Below are 22,628 nucleotides of genomic sequence, written 5' to 3' on the forward strand. Positions count from 1 at the left end.
GGCTTTCTGCCAGAAAGGGATGACGCGGAACAGAGGAATCACCATACAACTCTTCAAACATGTTTCATTGCATTTTTATAGATGAAGGTGATGCAGACCAACAACAGTACATTACTTCCCCTTTATAATGAGCAATGAACAATGGACCAAGGAAGATGGCCTAAAATGAAGGCTACAGATAGACACAGTAATGTTGGGTAAGATAATACCAGTGTTTTCTTGTTAGAAAAGGGAATTGTGTTTTATTCAATCTGTGGCAAGTTTAAGCAGTGAATGTGAGAAGTGTGTTAGATTTGAATAAGACAGCAAAACACATTGACGATAACAACAACATGCTGCAGCCTTCTTAGCTGTTGTAGGTAGTGGTGACTGCAGTGGCTCTTTCTACCTTCCTAACAGGAATAAAGCATTGGGGGAGGGGGGGTGTCCCTCCTCCATATGTGGGAGTTATCATATGGAGTGTATGACAGACCATCACATACTCTACACTTATAGAAAATACCTCCTCCTTGAGAATACACTATATCAGCTTGGATATAGCCTACCTCTAATTTCCTATCTCTTAACCTCTACTGTATTTCTTCTGTACTCAACTCACACACACCAGATTTATAATTCCTGTATGCGTGTCAACAATAATCGTAGGCTATTCACCTTATGTAGCCCCGCCCACTTGACCCAGTTGTGTTATGACTTCCTGTTCAAAACACCGTCTGTTTTACCTGCTCACTAGTACCAAAGAGCATGGAAGGAAAGAGACGAAACTCCGGCCATTTTTGGAAACAGAATGCGCCTCGCAGTGGTCAGCTGCGGTAGCGCGGGCCCCTATAATCAGCCTCTCTAAACAGTAACTCAACGGGAGAACACTCTAAATTTCGTGGATTCACATCTTTTCTGGGCGTACTGCAAATCTAGATTGAAGTGGTGTAGTGCAGGGATGTAAAACAACAACCATATTGTGGAAACTAAGCAAAATCTTTCGTTTTTTTCTTTTAGTTTTTTCAAGATAAATAGTAAATGCAAAGGACCCGAGGTTAAAACCACGGCAACACACTTCTGACGGAGTGGACGACAGCCGCATTAGCTATTTATCTTGAAAAAACTAAACAAAGAAAACGAAACATTTTGCTTAGTTTCCACAATATGGTTGTTGTTTTACATCCCTGCACTACACCACTTCAGTCAAGATTTGCAGTACGCCCAGAAAAGATGTGAATCCACGAAATTTAGAGTGTTCTCCCGTTGAGTTACTGTTTAGAGAGGCTGATTATAGGGGCCCGCGCTACCGCAGCTGACCACTGCGAGCCTGTGCGAGGTTCTTTTGGCGCTGTCACGCTTCCAAAAATAAAAAATGGCGGAGGCTGCTGGGCGCTGATGTTGCAATGGGGCAATATGGAGCTTTCAGTTCTTTCCATAAAAGTTCTTTGCTAGTACTGTACTGTCACAGGAAGTGTAAACACAATAGGAAGTAACTAACTGACCCCTGCGTTGGAACATAAGGTGAATAGCATTTCAACCATTGAATAGAACGTCTTTGGTTGGATTTTATTCAGGAAGCTTGACTCGGTCAAAAAAACGGAGGGGGTACACCCCAGGGTGAAATATGGACCACAGAGTAACGGCTATGAGCTCTATGAAGTATTGACCCACTGCTCACAGCGACTCGCCCCTTGATTTACTGACTATAGGGGAAACGAGAAGGTGGTGGAGATGGATGGAGGATGTGAGGGATGGATAAACAGAGATTGTGGATAGGGAGAGAGGTAAACAAAGTGGGGGTAGAGACTGAGCAATATAAGCTTGAAAGCCAATGGAAGCCAATCCATTGCTCACAGCTTCCTGTCAGCCGAGAGAGAGAGAGAGAGAGAGAGAGAGAGACGTCACTTCCTGCTTCAGCACTGTACCAGAGATTTTCATGCGCCATTTATTTTCCCATATACATTTCATAAAATGCTTATAAAATAGTTTTACTTCGTCAAACCAAACGGTTCAGCTAACACTATAATCGGGAGAGACCATAGAACATTTCACTCGGACCAGAACTTAAAAAACCAACATCGAAAAAATATTTTCTTTAAACCCGCGTTTTCTTAACGTTTTGGTCGCAGTGAAATGTTATGCGATCTCTCCTGTTTCTAAATATATCTGTAGCCTATAGCATTTTACGAAATGTGTAGGGGAAAATAAATGGAGGATGAAAATCTCTGGTACAGTGCTGAAGCAGGAAGTAGGCGGTCACTTTGCCTCTCTATGAGAGTAAATGTTTCCTACATGGTTATGTGCGCATCCTATCCAGAAGACACGTGTGGGAAATTAGCTTATTCAACAATGCAGAACTCAAGCCCCCATATAACAACCCCACTGACCTGACATACGGCACCAGCCAAGGGAAAGAAGACAGGGGAGAGGATCTGCAGCCATACTGGGCTCATGTCATTGCCTCATGTCAATCTCCTGCTTGTGTGGAAGACATTTGGCTCTGCCACCTCTGCTGTCATGGCGACTGACTGAGAGCTTTGAGCACGGCAAGTCATCTTCCCAGAAAGTGCAATAGGACAAGTAAAGGTACAGTCAGTAATGTTATTATCCGTGTAATCATCATCAAAGTTGTGGTTGTGAGGGCTGAAATTAAACTTTGTAAAAGGACACATAAGTGGTGTACCAGATTAAATGGGTCAAGTGAATTTTCATGTACTTGTTAGTACCTCCGCCAACAGTTTCAGTTTATTAGTATAGGATCCCCATTAGCTGCAACTGCTGTGGCCATTCTTTGTTATTGGCCCGTCTGTCTGTCTGTCTGTCTGTCTGTCTGTCTCTGTCTCTGTCTGTCTGTCTGTCTGTCTGTCTGTCTGTCTGTCTCTGTCTGTCTGTCTATCTCTGTCTCTGTCGGTCTGTCTGTCTCTGTCGGTCTGTCTCTGTCTGTCTGTCTGTCTCTGACTGTCTGTCTCTGTCTGTCTCTGTCTGTCTGTCTGTCTGTCTGTCTGTGTCTGTCTGTCTGTCTCTGTCTGTCTGTCTGTCTCTGTCTGTCTGTCTGTCTGTCTGTCTCTGTCTGTTTGCCTTTCTCTCTGTCTGTCTGTCTCTCTGTCTGTCTTGGACAGTGGTTCTCAAACTTCTTCACATCAAGGACCCCTAAAGGCAGATTCTGCCTCCCACTCCGCTCACGACTCACAGCGGCCGGCGACAGCATGCTGTGTGACTCACAGCTCTTCCCTGGAGAGGGAACTCCTCAGGTGGTGAATCTGGAGAGGGAACTCCTCAGGTGGTGAATCTGGAGAGGTAACTCCTCAGGTGGTGAATCTGGAGAGGGAACTCCTCAGGTGGTGAATCTGGAGAGGGAACTCCTCAGGTGGTGAATCTACACTATCATCTGTCTCAGCACTTTCATCTGGATTGAGTTGGTCGTTTTGAAGCCGCATTGTAAATCCCTCTTGCACTTAGTTCCCTGACAATCAACCATAGAGTTTGTGCAAGGCAAGGAGAGGATGCCACCTTGTCCTAGACTGTTTGCACAGCACACTATCCTTTGTCACGTCCATCACAGCTGCTTATTTTAGTTACAGCAGATATTGTACTTCCAAACCTCCCACAGGCATTACTGGTCTACAACAGAGGTTTTCAAAGTCTGACACTGTGGGCCTCCCCTCGGCCCTCGGACAAGCCTGGAAGCCCCTCCCCCCGCGCAGTGTCCTGGAAGCCCCTCCCCCCGCTCAGTGTCCTTGTTTAGTGAAGCCCCTCCCCCCGCGCAGTGTCCTTGTTTAGTGAAGCCCCCCCCCCCCCACGCAGTGTCCTTGTTTAGTGAAGCCCCTCCCCCCGCGCAGTGTCCTTGTTTAGTGAAGCCCCTCCCCCTGCGCAGTGTCCTTGTTTAGTTTCGATTAATTCCTAGATGCCCATGGGATCGGGATCGGGATTGTTATTTGATCCCATAGACACTCAATAATTGAGCCAAGATAGCCTGATGTTGCTGTTTGACTTCAGACTACATCAAATACATAAAAAGATCTGCGAAAGGCATTTATTTGTTTTTGACCTTAAACATTTCAGCTATTCTATTTATGTCATCTCCCTTTGTCATAACTAAAGTAAAATGTATTCACTTCCATTCACTGAGCCTCCCCTGAAACTGTTTGGAGCCTTCCCTGGGGAGGCCCCACCTTGAAAACCTCTGCTCTAGACCAGTGTTTCTCAAACTTTTTCAGACCAAGGACCACTTAACCAATAAAGAAAAACTCGGGGACCACCTAACTCCCCAAACATCCCCCAAAAACCATAGGCCTACTACTTCAACTGTAAATTACAATTTACAGGATAATTAAATGACAAATAGCATTAAGGCTGTAAAATTAATCACATTTTTGGCTTCCAACAATTATAAAAACAAGATAACCGATATAGGGTTAGGGTTAGGGTTAGGGATATATAATTCATTTTAGTTAGTCCATTGACCTTTTTTGTTTTACATTTATTTTTCCTTTTCAGTTCAAATATAGCCTAGAAAGTTTTTTCAAGTTCAATAAATGCAGAATGTTGCCAAAGTCAAATAGGCTATCTGTTGCCATCTTAAAGTAGCATTCAGTTTTTGTGTTCAAATAAGTGTTAAATGGCTCTATATTCTGACAGCAATCACTGAAATAGTGTGTTTGGTCAGTGACTTGGAACTCCCAACCCCCCGCTGTAGCCTACTCTGTCTCTCTCCTGTAGCCCTGCATGCAGAGTGGATGTATCTACGCAATCGTAAGTCGTAGAGACTCAGGGGTGGCTGCATTGGATTCGGGGTGAAAAAATACATACAATCCTTAATAGGCATTGTGATCAGACCTTCCCTTTCCCAGAAAATGTAAACAATTCTCTGATTGGATAGTGGGAGGTGTAAAAAAAGGAAAAAAATATCAATCTACTTGCGGACCACTAGGGGGTGGTCCGCGGACCACTGTTTGAGAAACACTGAAGTAATCTGACTGTTGCCAGGTAATGCTGTCTGATCTTCTCACTATACTGTCATCACACGATCATCACAGGAAAGCACCGTTCAGTTTCCCCCACTCTGCATTCGATCTTATCGTTTTGTGTATTCATCAGGCTCAAAACCACAAACACGTCAAACTATGTTGCAAATGTGTTGCAAGAGTTTTGCCATAAAAGCACGCAGATACTCTTCACAGGGCTGTTTCTTTGACCAGCATCAAACAAAGTAGATGGAACTCAAAATGCAATGCACATTCGATGGAACTCTACTCATCACTGTGCTGCCTCCACTGCTGTTGACTGAGTTTCTTGGTAATGGTTTGGCTCTCTGGATCTTCTGCTTCCACCTGAAGCCCTGGAAGAGCAGCACCGTCCTACTCTTCAACCTGGCGCTGGCTGACTTCTTGCTCAACATGGCTATGCCTTTCCGTGTTAGCTACTACTGGTCTGGCATCAACTGGACTTTTGGAGACACCCTCTGCAACATTAATCTCTTCATGTTCGCTTTGAACCGTAGTGGAAGTATCTTTTTCCTAATGGCCATTGCTGTGGACAGGTACATGCGTGTGGTGCATCCCCATCACCGCATTAACTCTTTGAGTGTCTCCAAGGCAGCATGTGGGGCAGTTGTTCTGTGGTTGCTCACAATTTCAATGACGGCTCATCTCCTCACTGTACCGCTCACTATGGAGACCTGGAGGAACAAAACCACCTGTGAATTCCTAATTCCCAGTGCTAATGTGACTTGGCATACAGCAATGTTTGTCTTGTCCTTTTATGTACCTCTGGCTGTGATCCTCTACTGCACGTTCCATATTATTTGCTATTTGAGAGAGAGGCAGCTGGCCCAACAGGCAAAGATCAAGAGGGCTCTGTGCTTCATCACTGTAGTGGTGGTGCTCTTCATCATTTGTTTCCTGCCAGTCAACATCACACAGCTTGTGATCTGGTTCAAGACCAAACAGGTCACAAACACCCTTTCTGAACCTCAGGTCCACTGTGCCGCACTGGAGGACCTGATCACGGCATTCTACATCACCCTCAGCCTGACATATCTCAACAGCATGTTGGATCCTGTGGTCTACTACTTCTCCAGTCCTACCTTCAAGGACATCTGCAGGAGAGCTGTTCATCTGAGACAAGGTGAGGCCACTGGGGACAGCGGTGTAAAGTTGAGAAAGAGGCTCCCAGTCCATCAGCCAACTGTGACAGCCAAGTTGCACTCAACAAGGAGAACATTGCATGAAGAAAGGAGTCAAATTTGAGACCAAGCATCATAGCTAAGATCAAAATGTATATACAGTATTAATTTTGGCTTACCATTAAGGTCAAGTCTAATAGCAGCCACACATGTTCGATCCTGGCCTGTGCCCTTTGATGCCTTTGTTATCGCCTCTGTATGCTCTGTCTCGCTTTGCTGTGAGGGTATAGTAATGGAGAAATGCTGTATATGTTTTCATAAGTTGTCATGCAAGAATTACAAACTGCAGCAGGCAGAACTTTAAATTATAGCCCAATATTGTTCAGTATATATATTGACTTATTATCATCATCATCATTAATGTTAATAATTCCTTTTGTAAAACCTGTACCATTCAAAAGTTGCCAATATGCAGTTAAATTGCTAATATTTTCTCAACTTACACAAATATACACATTGTTCCTTTGGTGTCTGATGATGCAAGGAATAAAAATGTGCATGTTCATCACAAAGACAAATGTTTTCTTTGATAGTAGTTACCTCGGCCAACAGTTGGATGGGAGGTTATGTTTTCGCACCCGTTTGTCTGTCTGTTTGTGGGCAGGATATCTCAAAAAGTTGCCATGAAACTGTGTAGATGGTTGGTGGTAATGGGTCAACTTAGAAGTGATTAACTCATTGAGTGCCAATGACGACAGCTGTCGTCAATTCAAATACTGACGTAGAGTGCCAAAGACGACGATTGTCGTCAATTGCGTTTTTTGACGGGGGGGTGTTGATCTAAGCCTCTTACATCGCCTCTTACAATATGGGAGCTATTGAATGTGTCTAACCTATTTTACAGAACCCTTAGGTGGCGACAGTGCTCTCCACATAACAGAAAGGCAAGGAAAAAACAAAGAAGAAGTCGTTATGGAAACGGAAATCGCATCGCATCCGTATGCATCGATATGCAGGAAGCATAACGTTACTGCAGCTGTGCCTGCAGCAGCCAATCTGCTCCCACAATTGAGCCGCTCCGTGTCGGTTGCGACAGCACATCGGCATGATCAGCCGTGGAGTTGTTATTATTCTCAACTGGAAGCATTTACCCTCAGCAAACAAACACTTGGGAGTGTGAGAAAAGACGCTGATAGTGGAGTCCTATTATTCCGCCCCATCCAGTCCTATCATGAGTACCTGCTCTCCTTTTGACCATATGGGAAAGAACATCATCATCGCTCTGCATGAAGTGGGCTCGGCTAAACACACTTGACCATCGCCCAGTCTCACGCTACATTCATGAAAGCCGTTATAGTCGCCCGCACATGATGCACATCCCACTGCAGCATCATCGTTTTCTAGGTAAACTCTACTCCTCGCCTCGGGGTGAACTGGGACAAAGCCCTGCAACAAGCAGAACAACAAAATGCTACCTCAAATTAATACCTCACATAATTAAACCACGGCCATTATCCACTTTATTATTCCACATCTCAACCCACGCGCAGCTTTTAAAGCAATCACATAATGTGAGGTTCCCCAGGTGTTTACTAGTTCCAGAAGAGAGAACATTTAAAATACAGGTAGCCTATGTTTTTTGACATTTTTTGTTTGTTTGTATATTGACCACTCTTACGGTGCAAAGTGCACACCAGATGCTGCTCTGCACCTGGAAGCACAGCCAGTTCCCTCTCGCGCCCTTGTTAACAGATTACAGCCCAAACACACCAGACGCGTATCCAACGCTGAAGCAGCGCCTTGCGGAGGCAGTTTCATTTGGGCGTCCTTAACAGGGAAGGCCGATCACACCGGCCACAGCGCGTCGTCTCGCAACGCGTGCAGCGAGAGTTTCGGCGTCGGGTACATTTTTGACGCGTGACGCGAAGTCAGGCATGAAGTCAATACAAGTTGTGACCGACGTGGTTGCTCCATTGGTTGCTCCATTCAGGAGCAAAACAGAGGGCGTCTGGTGTGAATGGCAAGGCTCCTGCTCAATGCTTCCGTGGCGCGCTGCTTCTGAGATGATGCTTCTGGTGTGAACCAAGTGTTATAGTTAGACCATTCAGACTGGCCCCGGCACCAGTTTCAGCACGTGGTCTATTTTTTGCGCAAGCTGCAACCGATTGTGTCAAGCCGGGCAGGAAGTCGGTACAAGTTGTGACCAGCACGGAGCAAAGCAAAGCGTGTCTGGTGTGAACGGCCAGGCTCCTGCTCGACCTGAATTTGCGTTGGTGGTGCTTTCCAGCCAAACTGGCGCTGCAGGGTGCGCGCCACCGCTGGTCCGAATCGTCTAATCTGTTAAAAAGGGCACCGAAAGGAAACTGGCTGCACTTCCAGCCAGGTGCTTTGTGGCTATAGGCGGGGCTTCAGTATCTGGTGTGTTTGCAGCAGGCTGCTTCACCTATTTGGCCAGTACAGTATCTGAACATCTGTGTTGATCATGTGATGTTGCTGTGGCAAACATCACAAAGCATTCACTGCACAGGAGTCTGCAATCCTAGACTTGCTTGACAAATACATCTGATTCAAGATCCAGTGACCATGCCGACACGGACCCAGTCTCAGTCATCCTAGGCAGTTGCTGTTTCACCTCTTCATTGAGAGCTAGCTGATTGCCAGGTCATTTTGTGCAGAACAACCCTCCTTTTCCAAATTGTGGCGATACAGTGCTGTTCGACATGCCCAGCTAGCTTCTATAGATAAATCCCTCGGCTAAGTGTGATCGAAAATTGATTTTCTTCTAGGACATTTCAGAGGCTAGGCTCGCTGTATAAGATATGTGCTGTTCATTTTCTATCGTGTGCCGATACCATTCCGTTTTAGCGGCTAACTGTTATGAAACCGAGCAGACCTGACCTACTTGGATCCAACAGGAAAATCGATCAAGAAACCAAGCCAAACAGTAGGACTACTTACTGTATCCATGTGATGGAAACAAGCCAAACAGTAGGACTACTTACTGTATCCATGTGATGGAAACAAGCCAAACAGTAGGACTACTTACTGTATCCATGTGATGGAACCAAGCCAAACAGTAGGACTACTTACTGTATCCATGTGATGGAAACAAGCCAAACAGTAGGACTACTTACTGTATCCATGTGATGGAAACATTGATGAGGGCTGATTATTATAGCTGTCCCTCAGACCTTAGACCAATAGGATGCGCCTCTTTGCAGAGACAGTTATCCTGAACCCAGGTCATAAACGATAGCTGGATTTATGACCATCCTGGTAGCAATCTGGCACAGTGTGGTGAAAGTGTCGACTTGTGCCCCTCAGGCTATTTATCTTGCTCCTCTATGTAATTTAATTAAGATTGGAACTGAAAAGGCCTATCTGCAGACTGAAGACGGGGACTTCACCCTGCACAGGATATCTTATCTAGCTATTAGACTACTGCCCGTATCATCTGTTGAACACAGCAGATGCATGCACCAGTGACATGAGGGCTACTGTCACTTTCTAAATTTGCAGCATCTCTGCCTACTTCTCTCTCTTTCCGTGACTGTCCTGTAGCCTACGTGTGGATTTGTGAATGTGGACTCTCTTACAGATGGCATTGTGTCTGATTACTATAGAGAAGTGGGGCCCTATCTTGGTACAGGTGCTATCCCCTTTTTGCACTTGCGCACCTGTTTGCGTGCCTTATACTATATCGTCCCTGCAGGGACGATAGCAGTCCGCCTTGCGCAAGTGTCCAGGTGTTATGCCGGGTTTTGCACCCCCACCGATCAGGGGAGCATATTGTAATGATTTATACAGAAACATAACTGTTTAAAAATGATATAGTTGTTTGGATAGACGTGACCTCCTTGTTTTTAAGTTAAAGCAGCCCCAAAATATGGTGGAGATGCAATACTCGGCAGGGGGTGTGTAACAACAATGGACGCAGGTGCAAATTGGAGGCGTGACAAGTCATCTGCGCCCCCAAAATGCCAGCGCAAACGGGGTTTGTCGATCTTAAGCACCAGAATTATTCACAGGTGTGACCAGGCAATGCCTGGGCGTTACATCAATCAAACCAATCAGATTCCCGTCTGGCAATTGCTGTAATACAGTTTGCGCGAGGCATGCAATATGCTGTGATTCTCTCCATGCGTAATTTGGATAGGCATATCTCACCACACCATCATATACCTGTTAAAAACATCTTGATGCAATTCGGGTTATGTTGTTGACTGGACATTGGACAATAGAAACCTGTTTGCAGCGGAAACAAAAGAAAAGATGGGAGGATTTAGAATGGACTCAATTAAAACTGGGTGAAACAGTCGTGAGAGCTGTGTGCCAAGGACAGAGAGAGATGGAGAGAGCTTCTCGACAGATCATGTGTGGTGCCCCTTCGCGTTATGGGATAGGTGAAGCTGTCCAGGTCTTCTCAATTAATTTGCCATTAACCCCTCTTTGCGATGTGATAAAAGATTCTCAGTGAATTATAGTTGATTGCCTCACTGAATAATCTGCTGGTTAACCAATTTTAGCAGCAGAATTTGATGTCCTGGCGTGGCACGTCCGTGCGTAATGAAGGAATTTCTCTGCACGACGCTGCGCAGCGTGGAGATTATGGTGCGCTCAAGTGCAGCGGGGTATTTTTGCGCTTAAGAGGTGCACACACCACCATTTGGGCACCACTGCTACTGCATTCACCTTATGTTCCATCAGAGGGGTCAGCCAGTTACTTCCTATTGTGTTTTCACTTCCTGTGACAGTACAGTACTAGTGAGCAGGTAAAACAGATGGTGTTTTGAACAGGAAGTCATAACACAACTGGGTCAAGTGGGCGGGGCTACATAAGGTGAATAGAGGCTTCTCCAACACACTTCTTCTTCTGTGATTTTGACTGAATGAATAAGGCTGGCACATGAAAAAATTTGCATGGAGACATTAATGTGAAGAGTCAGAAATCAGCTTACTGTGATGGCCATTGTTTGTCAGCGTTTCCTTTCTGCATTGTTCAGCATTCTCAATAACAGTCCCTCTCTCTCGCTCTCTCTCCCTCCCTCCCTCTCTCTCCCTCTCCTGCTCTTTCTCTCTCTCTCTCCCTCTCTCTCTCTCTCTCTCTCTCTCTCTCTCTCTCTCTCTCTGTCACCCACTAAGACTAGTAAAAACCTTATATGTAATTATGCAGCTTCACATATACATGTCCTGCATAAATAAACCTGACTTGATTTAGAGGATCTGGATTCAGTCCCCAGCAGCAAATTGCTGCAAATTAGAGGTAGGTTATTTCATGTCAACAGCATCTCTCTTAGAGCCAAGCTACCTCTTTCACTTTAGTAGGCTAGTGTACACAATAACCACCTCTTCCTTCTTACCAAAACGTTACATATTGTGCCTTTAAATATCTGTTTTGCTTTTCCTAAGAAGAATTTCAATTTAAAAAAAAAAATCAAGGATTGCCCCTATCAGTTCTAACCTACAGGACACAGTCCATTTGGTGTGGAAGCTGATGAGTGTGGAAACACATTTGCTGGATGTGATGAAAGAGCAGTGCAACACCTGCTGCACTCTCTGCTGTTCCGGTGAACTGGTTTAGACACACAGGTGGGTCGGAGCTAGAGCCAAGTGTGCCAGACACACACACACACACACAGACACACACACACACACACACACACACACACACACACACACACACACACACACACACACACACACACACACACACACACACACACACACACACCTAGAGACCACTTTTGCACAATAGCACACAAATATAATTTGTATATTGTGAAGCCTGTATTTCAGCTGATCATTGAGTTGCCCACATACACGTCTTTATAGAAGAAAACAACATAAGCAAAAGCCAGTCACAGAATCCCCAATAACAAACTACTTCAAACAACTTCTCTATCTGTCCTTTACACAACGTGTCTCTGTCTCCCTCTTTCTGCTGCATGAACATGCCAACAAACTAAAAACTGTTCAAAAATAACAGTTTGAGAAAACAAAGGATTTTACACGAGACGATGCGTCATTACATAAATCGTATACATAATTGTGTCTCATTGATAGAGAATGGAATTCCTTAACCATTCTACATCCGCTAAATGTATATATAACAGCTGATAGCCTAAACCAAAATGAATTTGAAGCCAGGAGTCCAGGAAGATGTCTTAATGAAAGTATATTTATTTACCATAACATTCTCCTATACACTGTGTTATAGGAGAGACTGAATCTCAATGTACCATCTGATCAATGTACAGAGTCCAAATATTCAGCGGCGATGTCACAATTTGACATAAGCTTTATACTGTAAAGGAAGAGGAAAGGCAGAGAGGAGGGGTGATGACCTGACTTGGAGCCTACAGGGCTGCTTGTCTGTATCTGCAAGTGTTCCTGTCTCATGGCCATTGTCATGCTGAGGCAGACAGGAAAGGTGGGGGAGAGAGAGAAGGGATGGCATGCGGCAAAGGACCTCAGGTCGGATTTGAACCGTCGGCTTTACTTTCACTTTAACATTTTATTTTAACATTCAACTGGGGTATTGGTATCAGTTCTCCCTCTCTCCTGCTCTCCAGATCACAGTATCTGCCTCGCACGTATACAAAATGTTTTTGCTCCACCCGCCACTGCAGTATTTCTCCCATTAAGAGCTAGGAGAGCACCTCCAAGGCATTGCCGTAGCCTGATTCCCCCCTCTAAGCTTCCCATTAAATGTAATGGCAGCCATCTACCAAATGATGGTTTATGCTAATAATATGACTCTGCAGATATAGCGCTGAATATGGATAGATACAGGGTGTCTGAATATGGATAGATACAGGGTGTCTGAATATGGATAGATACAGGGTGTCTGAATATGGATAGATACAGGGTGTCTGAATATGGATAGATACAGGGTGTCTGAATATGGATAGATACAGGGTGTCTGAATATGGATAGATACAGGGTGTCTGAATATGGATAGATACAGGGTGTCTGAATATGGATAGATACAGGGTGTCTGAATATGGATAGATACAGGTGGGCGAAGTTATGAGGTGGTCGTGGTGGTAAGATATGCAGTACTTTAGAAGATTGAAATTCCCCTCTTATTGACTTTTACATATTGTTAAAATCGTAGTTTCTTCAGCTCTTGAGTCAGGAGCCAAAATAGGTCGCAGGCATATTTGCAGTGGGATCCATAAGAAGAGAAGCAGAGTTCTTGTGAGATTTACATGTAATTTGTTCAATTCAAACATTTGTAGAGAATAGAGAGACACATTTTGGCAGATCTTAGATATCATACCTAATCAGAACATCAATTTTGTTTTAATTTGGAGTCTCTCAGTCCCTGTCTTTTATTTAGTCTATTTATGTGTAACAAAGGCAAGGTAGATGTATAATAATGTCAAAAGCATGTCAAAAGCATGAAATGTGTTACAATTCACTTACAGTGAAAGGAAAGCAAACATAAACGTCTCATTAATTGTAATTTTTGTTACATTAAATTAGCAAAATTGATATATTGATATAGGCCCACTTTTAATCAACCAAGCTGCATTGTGTAAGAATGAGTATCAACATAACCATAATGAATGCAAATATAATATAGATAGATAGTTTCGTAAGACGTCTAGGCTCTGATCCTGTCACTCCCTCCCTGAACATGCAGCTAGCCAAAGAGAGCAGGCAGTGAAACAGTGAAATTCAGGAGTGGTTTCATCATGGAAGACCAGAATGAAGTCAAATGGCCTTCACACTCATAAACACCACTGAACATTTGTCAGATGTTCAGAGTCGATTTCCTCGTTCATCTGCTTTCCTTCTTGAAGAATGGTTCAGTATCCCACAACACACAGCTCCCACAACACACAGCTCCCACAACACACAGCTCCCACAACACACAGCTCCCACAACACACAGCTCCCACAACACACAGCTCCCACAACACACAGCTCCCACAACACACAGCTCAAGACATCCCACGAGGATTCAATCTGTTTTGTAGACAAAGGGAGGCCATATTCTTATTTAGCTGTATGTAATCTATTAGTCCACCGCTGTAGGTTGATGCATTCATTTGCACAGATGTTGGGTACAGTGTAAACCTACCTACAGGTACAGTGTAAACCTACCTACAGGTACAGTGTAAACCTACCTACAGGTACAGTGTGGGCCTACCTACAGGTACAGTGTAAACCTACCTACAGGTACAGTGTGGGTCTACCTACAGGTACAGTGTAAACCTACCTACAGGTACAGTGTAAACCTACCTACAGGTACAGTGTGGGCCTACCTACAGGTACAGTGTGGGCCTACCTACAGGTACAGTGTAAACCTACCTACAGGTACAGTGTGGGCCTACCTACAGGTACAGTGTGGGCCTACCTACAGGTACAGTGTGGGCCTACCTACAGGTACAGTGTGGGCCTACCTACAGGTACAGTGTGGGCCTACCTACAGGTACAGTGTGGGCCTACCTACAGGTACAGTGTAAACCTACCTACAGGTACAGTGTGGGCCTACCTACAGGTACAGTGTGGGCCTACCTACAGGTACAGTGTGGGCCTACCTACAGGTACAGTGTGGGCCTACCTACAGGTACAGTGTGGGCCTACCTACAGGTACAGTGTGGGCCTACCTACAGGTACAGTGTGGGCCTACCTACAGGTACAGTGTGGGCCTACCTACAGGTACAGTGTGGGCCTACCTACAGGTACAGTGTGGGCCTACCTACAGCTGTGGGCCTACCTACAGGTACAGTGTGGGTCTACCTACAGGTACAGTGTGGGTCTACCTACAGGTACAGTGTGGGCCTACCTACAGCTGTGGGCCTACCTACAAGTACAGTGTGGGCCTACCTACATTTTACAGTGTGGGCCTACCTACAGGTACAGTGTGGGTCTACCTACAAGTACAGTGTGGGTCTACCTACAGGTACAGTGTGGGCCTACCTACAGGTACAGTGTGGGCCTACCTACAGGTACAGTGTGGGCCTACCTACAGGTACAGTGTGGGCCTACCTACAGGTACAGTGTGGGCCTACCTACAGGTACAGTGTGGGCCTACCTACAGGTACAGTGTGGGTCTACCTACAGGTACAGTGTGGGTCTACCTACAGGTACAGTGTGGGCCTACCTACAGCTGTGGGCCTACCTACAAGTACAGTGTGGGCCTACCTACATTTTACAGTGTGGGCCTACCTACAGGTACAGTGTGGGTCTACCTACAAGTACAGTGTGGGTCTACCTACAGGTACAGTGTGGGCCTACCTACAGGTACAGTGTGGGTCTACCTACAGGTACAGTGTGGGTCTACCTACAGGTACAGTGTGGGCCTACCTACAGGTAGTGTAGGCCTACCTACAAGTACAGTGTGGGCCTACCTACAGGTACAGTGTGGGCCTACCTACAGTTTACAGTGTGGGCCTACCTACAGGTACAGTGTGGGTCTACCTACAGTTTACAGTGTGGGCCTACCTAGAGTATCATTGTTAGAGTCTGATCAGCACTCTCAGTAACTGGAAACAAATAATTAGCTTGATAAGTGATGTGCATAATAATGGTCCGTCGCATTGCGACAGGTGTAAGTGAACACTTTGAACTGCATACCAGCATATTACTTTTCCCCATAAATGAGTAGTGTAACAGATACCAATTTCCAAAACAGTAAATAACATTACAGTTACTAATCCAAGTAACTTCAAGTTACTGCATTACTTTCTCCAGCGCACCTGCACTCAGGTTAATGTTGCAGGGCTATTGTGACACAAACTTGTTACCAAAACATGTAGGCCTACACTGTTGATAGACTGCCTTGGCACTTGTTGGCCTCTTTTTCATCAACATTTTGTTTGGGGTCTACCTGTTTGCCCCTGTTACAGATTTTACAACTGCGTTACAATTTTGTGGTGTGTAACTGTAACGGAAAAGTAATACAACGAGTGTCAAGAATTACTCTTTGGCAGGACGGGAGCAATAAGTAAAGTAATATTACTTTTGAAAAGAATATTGAGCTCTGTTACATGTTTTGAGTAACGAACACAACACTGCATATCACTGAGAAGGCCTATACACCTTCACCTACTCTGCCTGAGTGCCTCTCAGTTAAGTTTAGCTCATTGTCCAGTAGACTAGTTGCTATGGTAAGTATCTCTTGATTTGCGTGAGCTTGTCATTGTTAGACTGGCGTCTGCAGCTCTCCTCTCGCCTCCCGGTGTGGCTGATTGCCGTGTGTGTGTGTGTGTGTGTGTGTGTGTGTGTGTGTGTGTGTGTGTGTGTGTGTGTGTGTGTGTGTGTGTGTGTGTGTGAGTGAGAGGAGAGCCGTTCTCACTCATGCGGATGACGACTGTAATTCAGCTGGAGAGAGAAAGCGCTGAGTCGGCACGGCCTGCCTGTCTTGGGAAGGTCACAGCATTCCCATGTCACTGACAAATGAGCTGTATTCCAGACTGCTGCTCGCTGGAGTTCTGCTCCACTGTGTTTCAGAGCAGGGCTGCAGAGGGAAGGACACCCACATGCACAGGCAGACAGCAGGGCTGCAGAGGGAAGGACACCCACATGCACAGGCAGACAGCAGGGCTGCAGAGGGAAGGACACCCACATGCACAGGCAGACAGCAGGGCTGCAGAGGGAAGGACACCCACATGCACAGGCAGACAGCAGGGCTGCAGAGGGAAGGACACCCACATGCACAGGCAGACAGCAGGGCTGCAGAGGGAAGGACACCCACATGCACAGGCAGACAGCAGGGCTGCAGAGGGAAGGACACCCACATGCACAGGCAGACAGCAGGGCTGCAGAGGGAAGGACACCCACACGCACAGGCAGACAGCAGGGCTGCAGAGGGAAGGACACCCACATGCACAGGCAGACAGCAGGGCTGCAGAGGGAAGGACACCCACATGCACAGGCAGACAGCAGGGCTGCAGAGGGAAGGACACCCACATGCACAGGCAGACAGCAGGGCTGCAGAGGGAAGGACACCCACATGTACAGGCAGACAGCAGGGCTGCAGAGGGAAGGACACCCACATGCACAGGCAGACAGCAGGGCTGCAGAGGGAAGGACACCCACATGCACAGGCAGACAGCAGGGCTGCAGAGGGAAGGACACCCACATGCACAGGCAGACAAGGGAAAATAGGACGTTTTCTTTCATTCTTTCTGCTCCTCCATTCCCGACCCTCCTCTTTGCCCAGACGAGTGGCTACACAGACTTGACAAGTGTTGCCATTTGTATTTGTGTTGGTTTGTTTGATTTGATATTCAGATAACATGGGAGGTCTGCAAATGAACACAAATGCAAAACATAGCATGCACTATATTAATATAGCTCTAAAAGATTCAAGTTCATGGTGTCAGAGGAATACTGTAGCCTACAGTAGCCTACATGTCTCCATAAACCAAACCACAGGATTCCTCAATAAACACAAACTTCAAGTGGAGTTTTAACGAAGGTTCAGACAGGACGATCTTGATCCTCACCGGTTCCACAGTCACTGCACTTTTCCTGCTTGCTCACCTGTTAACCTGTCAGCTTCCTGGTGATAATTGAATAATCAGTGGTTGCCTCCCAGTTTCCCATAAGCCAATAGCATAGCAACACATCACCTCATACACCTTTGCTCACCTGCACTTTTAGCCTATCACATTGTGGCACTCCCCTTTAGGCAGCCTATCACATGGTTGCTGTGTGCATAAATATGCTTTTCTGTGTCTCATTCAGTCTCTCTCATCCTGCTGGCTGACACACACCCACCACCTCCCCGTCTCCACCAAGTTCCTGATCCATCAGTCATCAAGAGGTTCACCAGCACCAGTATCCTGACTCCACTGGGGGGTATATATGGCTGTGCTGCTCGAGCTGATCCAGCTCGATCTCGATATCTCCCAGTGGTGTCAAGCTCCAAAGACTAACTAACTTTCTCATCATAATATTCTGTAAAGATCATTCATCATCATTATAATAAATAATTGTTTATCCATCAAGTCTCCTGATTGAACTATATTTGGCAGTTGCACATTGTGTGTTTTTTAAGGGCAGCCGCTTCTATAAGTGACATCCTTCATGTCCGTCCTTCCTTCCTTCGATCCGTCGGTTTGAGCCGAGATGTGCGTACGGGACTTGAGCAGTGCACATGAGATGCAGACTACCAGGCCCCTCACCCCGACTCTACAAGGAAGCGAGAGTGGAGACAGAAAGTGGCTCAAAGCCGGTGAGACATGCACGCACGCACACACAGACGCGCGCGCACACACACAGACGCGTGCACACACAGTGCCAGAGAGAGGGGGGTGGGGGAGAATGGTCCGACCTGCGCAAACCTGGGTGTTCAACACTTGGGTGTGTGTGTGTTTTTGTATAGATCAATACCACAGGTCACACTTTACTGTATAACTCTATTACACAGCACCAGTGGTCGCTGAGTTGTCCCCACTGAGATCTGACGTATGCTCCAGGCAGTTTGGGATGCATCCCATGTGGTTTTTCTGGTTTATTCATTTTGATGTGTGTAGAGGAGTGAAATTTGATGGGCTATGCTGTGTGGAGAAAAAAAGATTGCGCATTTCCAGTTCTATCTCCCTCGAATTCTAGGCCATATTGTTATACTGTAAACACATGTATCAATTCAACAACAATACAGCCGTAATCATCAACACAACAGTAAAAAGCCAGAAACAAATGTCATTATTTTCAGATAATAGAAAAATAGACTGAATGAATAGATGTGTTTTCCCTCACTGTTATTGTTGTTGCTATTCTAACAGAGTGTAATGAGCTTGGTGGCTGTATCTTGTAATATATTACTATAACTATGATAGTGTAATAATGTGATCTATTACTATAGCTAATATGATAATGTAATGTAATGTAATAATGTAATCTATTCTACAGTAATCATCTTGATGAGCTTTCCCATGGCTAGCCCACTGTAGTAACTCCACTGTCAATTCAGATCAATTTAGTATTGTTGACTTATTGTGGCCATTGAGGCGCTCAGGCGCATATAGATATATAATCACATACATATAAACATACCACTATTCTGCCCCTACACAACATTTTCACATATGTTTGGGGAGAGAATGGAAAAGTTTGAACTATTACACCATTAGCTCAGTGTGCGGTTGTAAAGCTTGTGTCTGGTATTCCTATAGTGCTAAAACGTGTGCTAAACATGGCCTAAATTGGATGTTACTGCCAGTGTCTTTTCAGCACATTCTCAATGGGAAGCAAAGAGCAAACTGGCCATGCTCGACTCAAGGACCCCAGGGCCAAAATCAACTGTGTATCCATGACAACCAGGAGGCGATGGAGACAGCCCAGCTCTCCGTCTCCTTTGGTGTAGCGCCAATTGCACATATCCCCAAATGAATGATGGTATGCTGGGAGTAGCATTAGCAGGCTTTCCTTTTCTCCACTGATCTTTACTTCTGTCTCAGCTACCCGACAGTCCAGCTGCTGTGTTGAGGTCTAGCCAATCAGCACAATTAAACTAGGAATCCTTCCAAAACTACAGGAAATATTATTATTTATCCCAAAAAAATCCAAGCACATACAGATATGCTTCTAATTATACTAACTTCTACTGATTGGGGGCAGGGGTCAACAATGCTTCAAGAATCTATCATTTCATGGGCAAGTTCAGGCCTGTATCTAAACCTGGATCCATATAATTAATGAGTAACTCAATTAGACACCACCAGCTGGTCACTGAGTCACTGTAGTACATGCGCCAGGTAGTCAGATGAGTGAAGTTTAGTGATATAGGCGACATGAATACAAAAATGACAGATTAATTATACTCTTCCTCCCAAATGTTTTAGAATTGGAGAGAGATACATTATTTACTAGATAGCAAGGACATTGCATCATTTGCTCGGTTTCCTGAAGAATTCATTTGTTGAACACAGACTCAAATGGGTCTATTCAGTTGATCAGTCAAAGTGATTACCAAATAATGCACATAACTTATCGTGCAATTTCAACCAATTTAAACTGGTAAAATCAAAGGAGCCTGGTTCAATTTTTCTAAATTCTCAAATTGCACTTACTGTACAGTACATGCACTGAAGGAGGGGAGCTTTAGAACACAGCCCGCAACTTACAGGCTAAGTTTACAGGGTAACAAAATCTGAACTTACTTTATGGAATAAGGGGACTTATTGTTTATTATGGATCCCCATTAGTCTGACTATTCTTCCTGCGGTCCCTGCAACATACAGAAAATACAAAACAATATAATGGAGTATTACACTGCACACTTATAAAGAACTTATACCTATTTTTGTAGTAACGGGTACCTATATTCTGTTATACCATAGCTATTTTTGTAACTACCAGGTACCTATTCTGTTGTTACAGGGTACATATGACCTATGAGAAATAATCATTTAAATTTCATTTCATTTTAGTTTAACCTTAGACTCAGCCCTCAGTCTGAGTCAGTCAGTCAGTCCGTTTCACTCCTGTAAGACTGAGAATATTACTATTTAAATCTTTGCATAACGTTAGGTGGCGCTGTTGGAAGCCTTGCATCGGAGAACCAATCATGAGTGTTGTGGGCGGGCCTGCTTTCTGGGGGCAGTTCTCATGCAGAACCGGTGTCTCGCAAAACATCGTCGCATTTGCGGAGAAACATATTAATCACTTAGAAACAAACATAACCTGTTAATAGGACGTGTTTCATCTGGCCCCGGCGGCTAGAGGTCTTTCCCCCAGCGATAAGCCCGACTCCCGAGGCTACGTTAAGCCTGGATTATGCTTGACGCTTTGGCCGGCCGCACGGAAATGAGAGACACGGAATCCGACGAGGAAACGTGTGGAGCTTGTATACTCTGTGTGGGTTTCTGCAGGCGGAATTGAGCGCGAGTCTTGAAAACTCCACTTTGTCCGCCTGTCCGCGTCCGCGTAGTTACAAATTTCGGCGTGCGCACGGCCGCTCGAAAACCGTCCGCACGGAGCCTTGCGGAGGGGCGTGTCTGATGATTTGACGTCACTTTTCCGCGCGGACACTCGCGTTCCTCGCTGATGCGGAAAGCATAATGAGACCTTTACAGAGCCTGCTGATGACTCACAGTAGCAAGCGGACCACTTCCGGGTAGGAAAAATGATTGTAAAATAAACCACAGCTATAAATTTTGTTTGGAGCATATCAGCTTCATGCTCTGTGTTAGGACTATGATAAATGGCATTGCCGCTACCAAATAAAATTATAATAATAAATGTAGGCGTGTCTGCTGCCGGCGGTTCTCGCCGAGCTTGGACAGACAGTTTCTGACAGTGAAATTCCCAGACGTTTGGTGGCGCAGCTCACCAAACGTCTGGGAGCCAAGACTAGTTTAACCTATACTGTAGTTATTCCGTAACTATCGGGTACCTACAGGGTAACTACAGGGGGTTGATTGAAGGCAAAGAGAACAAACTTAGCTGAATAATGTATAACTGTCTGCTTGATCTGCACAACTCTGGTGTCTATGCGTCGCCGTGGGTTGTGCGGGTTAAGCAGATACTGGATGATTGTGGCTTGTCCTACCTCTGGCTTACACAGACGAGTGCAACGGCACTGACTGGTTGAAGCTAACTGTCAAAGGCTGAAAGATCAGTTCATGCAGAGATGGAAAAGTGAGCTGAGAAGCATGTCACCATGTGATGTTTATGTAGAATTCAAACAAGAGCTCAAAGTGGAAAAGTATATTTAATGTCAACCAAAAGTATAGACAGGCAATCTGTAACTTCAGGGTTAATAACACCAGAATCACCAAGGTCGTTGGCAGATATAAAGGACTGCATAGAAGTATGAGGATCTGTAACCTTTGTAGTGACAAGTGTGCGGGAGATGAGTATATTTAGTTTGAATGTAAGAATGCAAGTATATTGAATTTCAGAGAGATATACCTGCCCAAGTATTATTTAAATAGTCAATCAATGTTTAAACTGATCTTACTATTACAATCAGATGAGCCAAAAGTCCTGTGTAAACTAGGTGCCCTGCTAAAGAATGTCGTGCTTCTGTTTAAATGATATGTGCTGTGCTCTAGCCATGCCGTGTGCCATTGTATATTGTTGTTTTTGTAGGTTTTGTTTGTGCTCCATATACCATGTGATCATGATCCTGAGCCACATAAAATAAATATTGAGAAAACAAAGAACGGGAAAATGTGTTTCAGAGATGCATTTTTTTTAACCATTCCTAAGAAAAAACTTTGCATTACAGTGAATGAATGTTATTTTCAGCGAGCCACAAATAACTAAACACAAACCACATTAAACAAATGAACAGAACAAAAGGTGCCTCGGTGAAGAGGAAGAGAGCATGAATGGTCTGAACTCTGAAGGTCTTCTTAAAACCCTTGTACCCCGCTAGTCCATCTGATGGACTTTTCCTGCATTCGCGTATGGGCCGTTTCGAAATTTTTTGAGTACCGGTATATGGTCTTAAATTAAGGCTAGGTTTTTTTTGGGGGTATTTGACAAAAATCAATCATAGTTATCATTTTTATACGATCCTAAGACCTATTTTCAAAAATACTCCTCAATTTACTACT

General features: G+C 44.9%; 1 pseudogene across 1 annotated transcript; it reads left to right on the plus strand.

Annotated features, from left to right (window-relative positions):
* Positions 1-5,204: 5,204 nt before the first annotated feature.
* On the plus strand, positions 5,205-6,227 carry LOC310780572 (hydroxycarboxylic acid receptor 3 pseudogene; annotated as a pseudogene). Its single transcript has one exon. The product of its transcript is annotated as a hydroxycarboxylic acid receptor 3 pseudogene (transcript).
* The last annotated feature ends 16,401 nt before the right edge of the window (positions 6,228-22,628 follow it).

The sequence above is a fragment of the Poromitra crassiceps genome (assembly GCF_964638095.1).
Source record: "Poromitra crassiceps genome assembly, chromosome: 8".
In the NCBI taxonomy this organism is placed as follows: Eukaryota; Metazoa; Chordata; class Actinopteri; order Beryciformes; family Melamphaidae; genus Poromitra; species Poromitra crassiceps.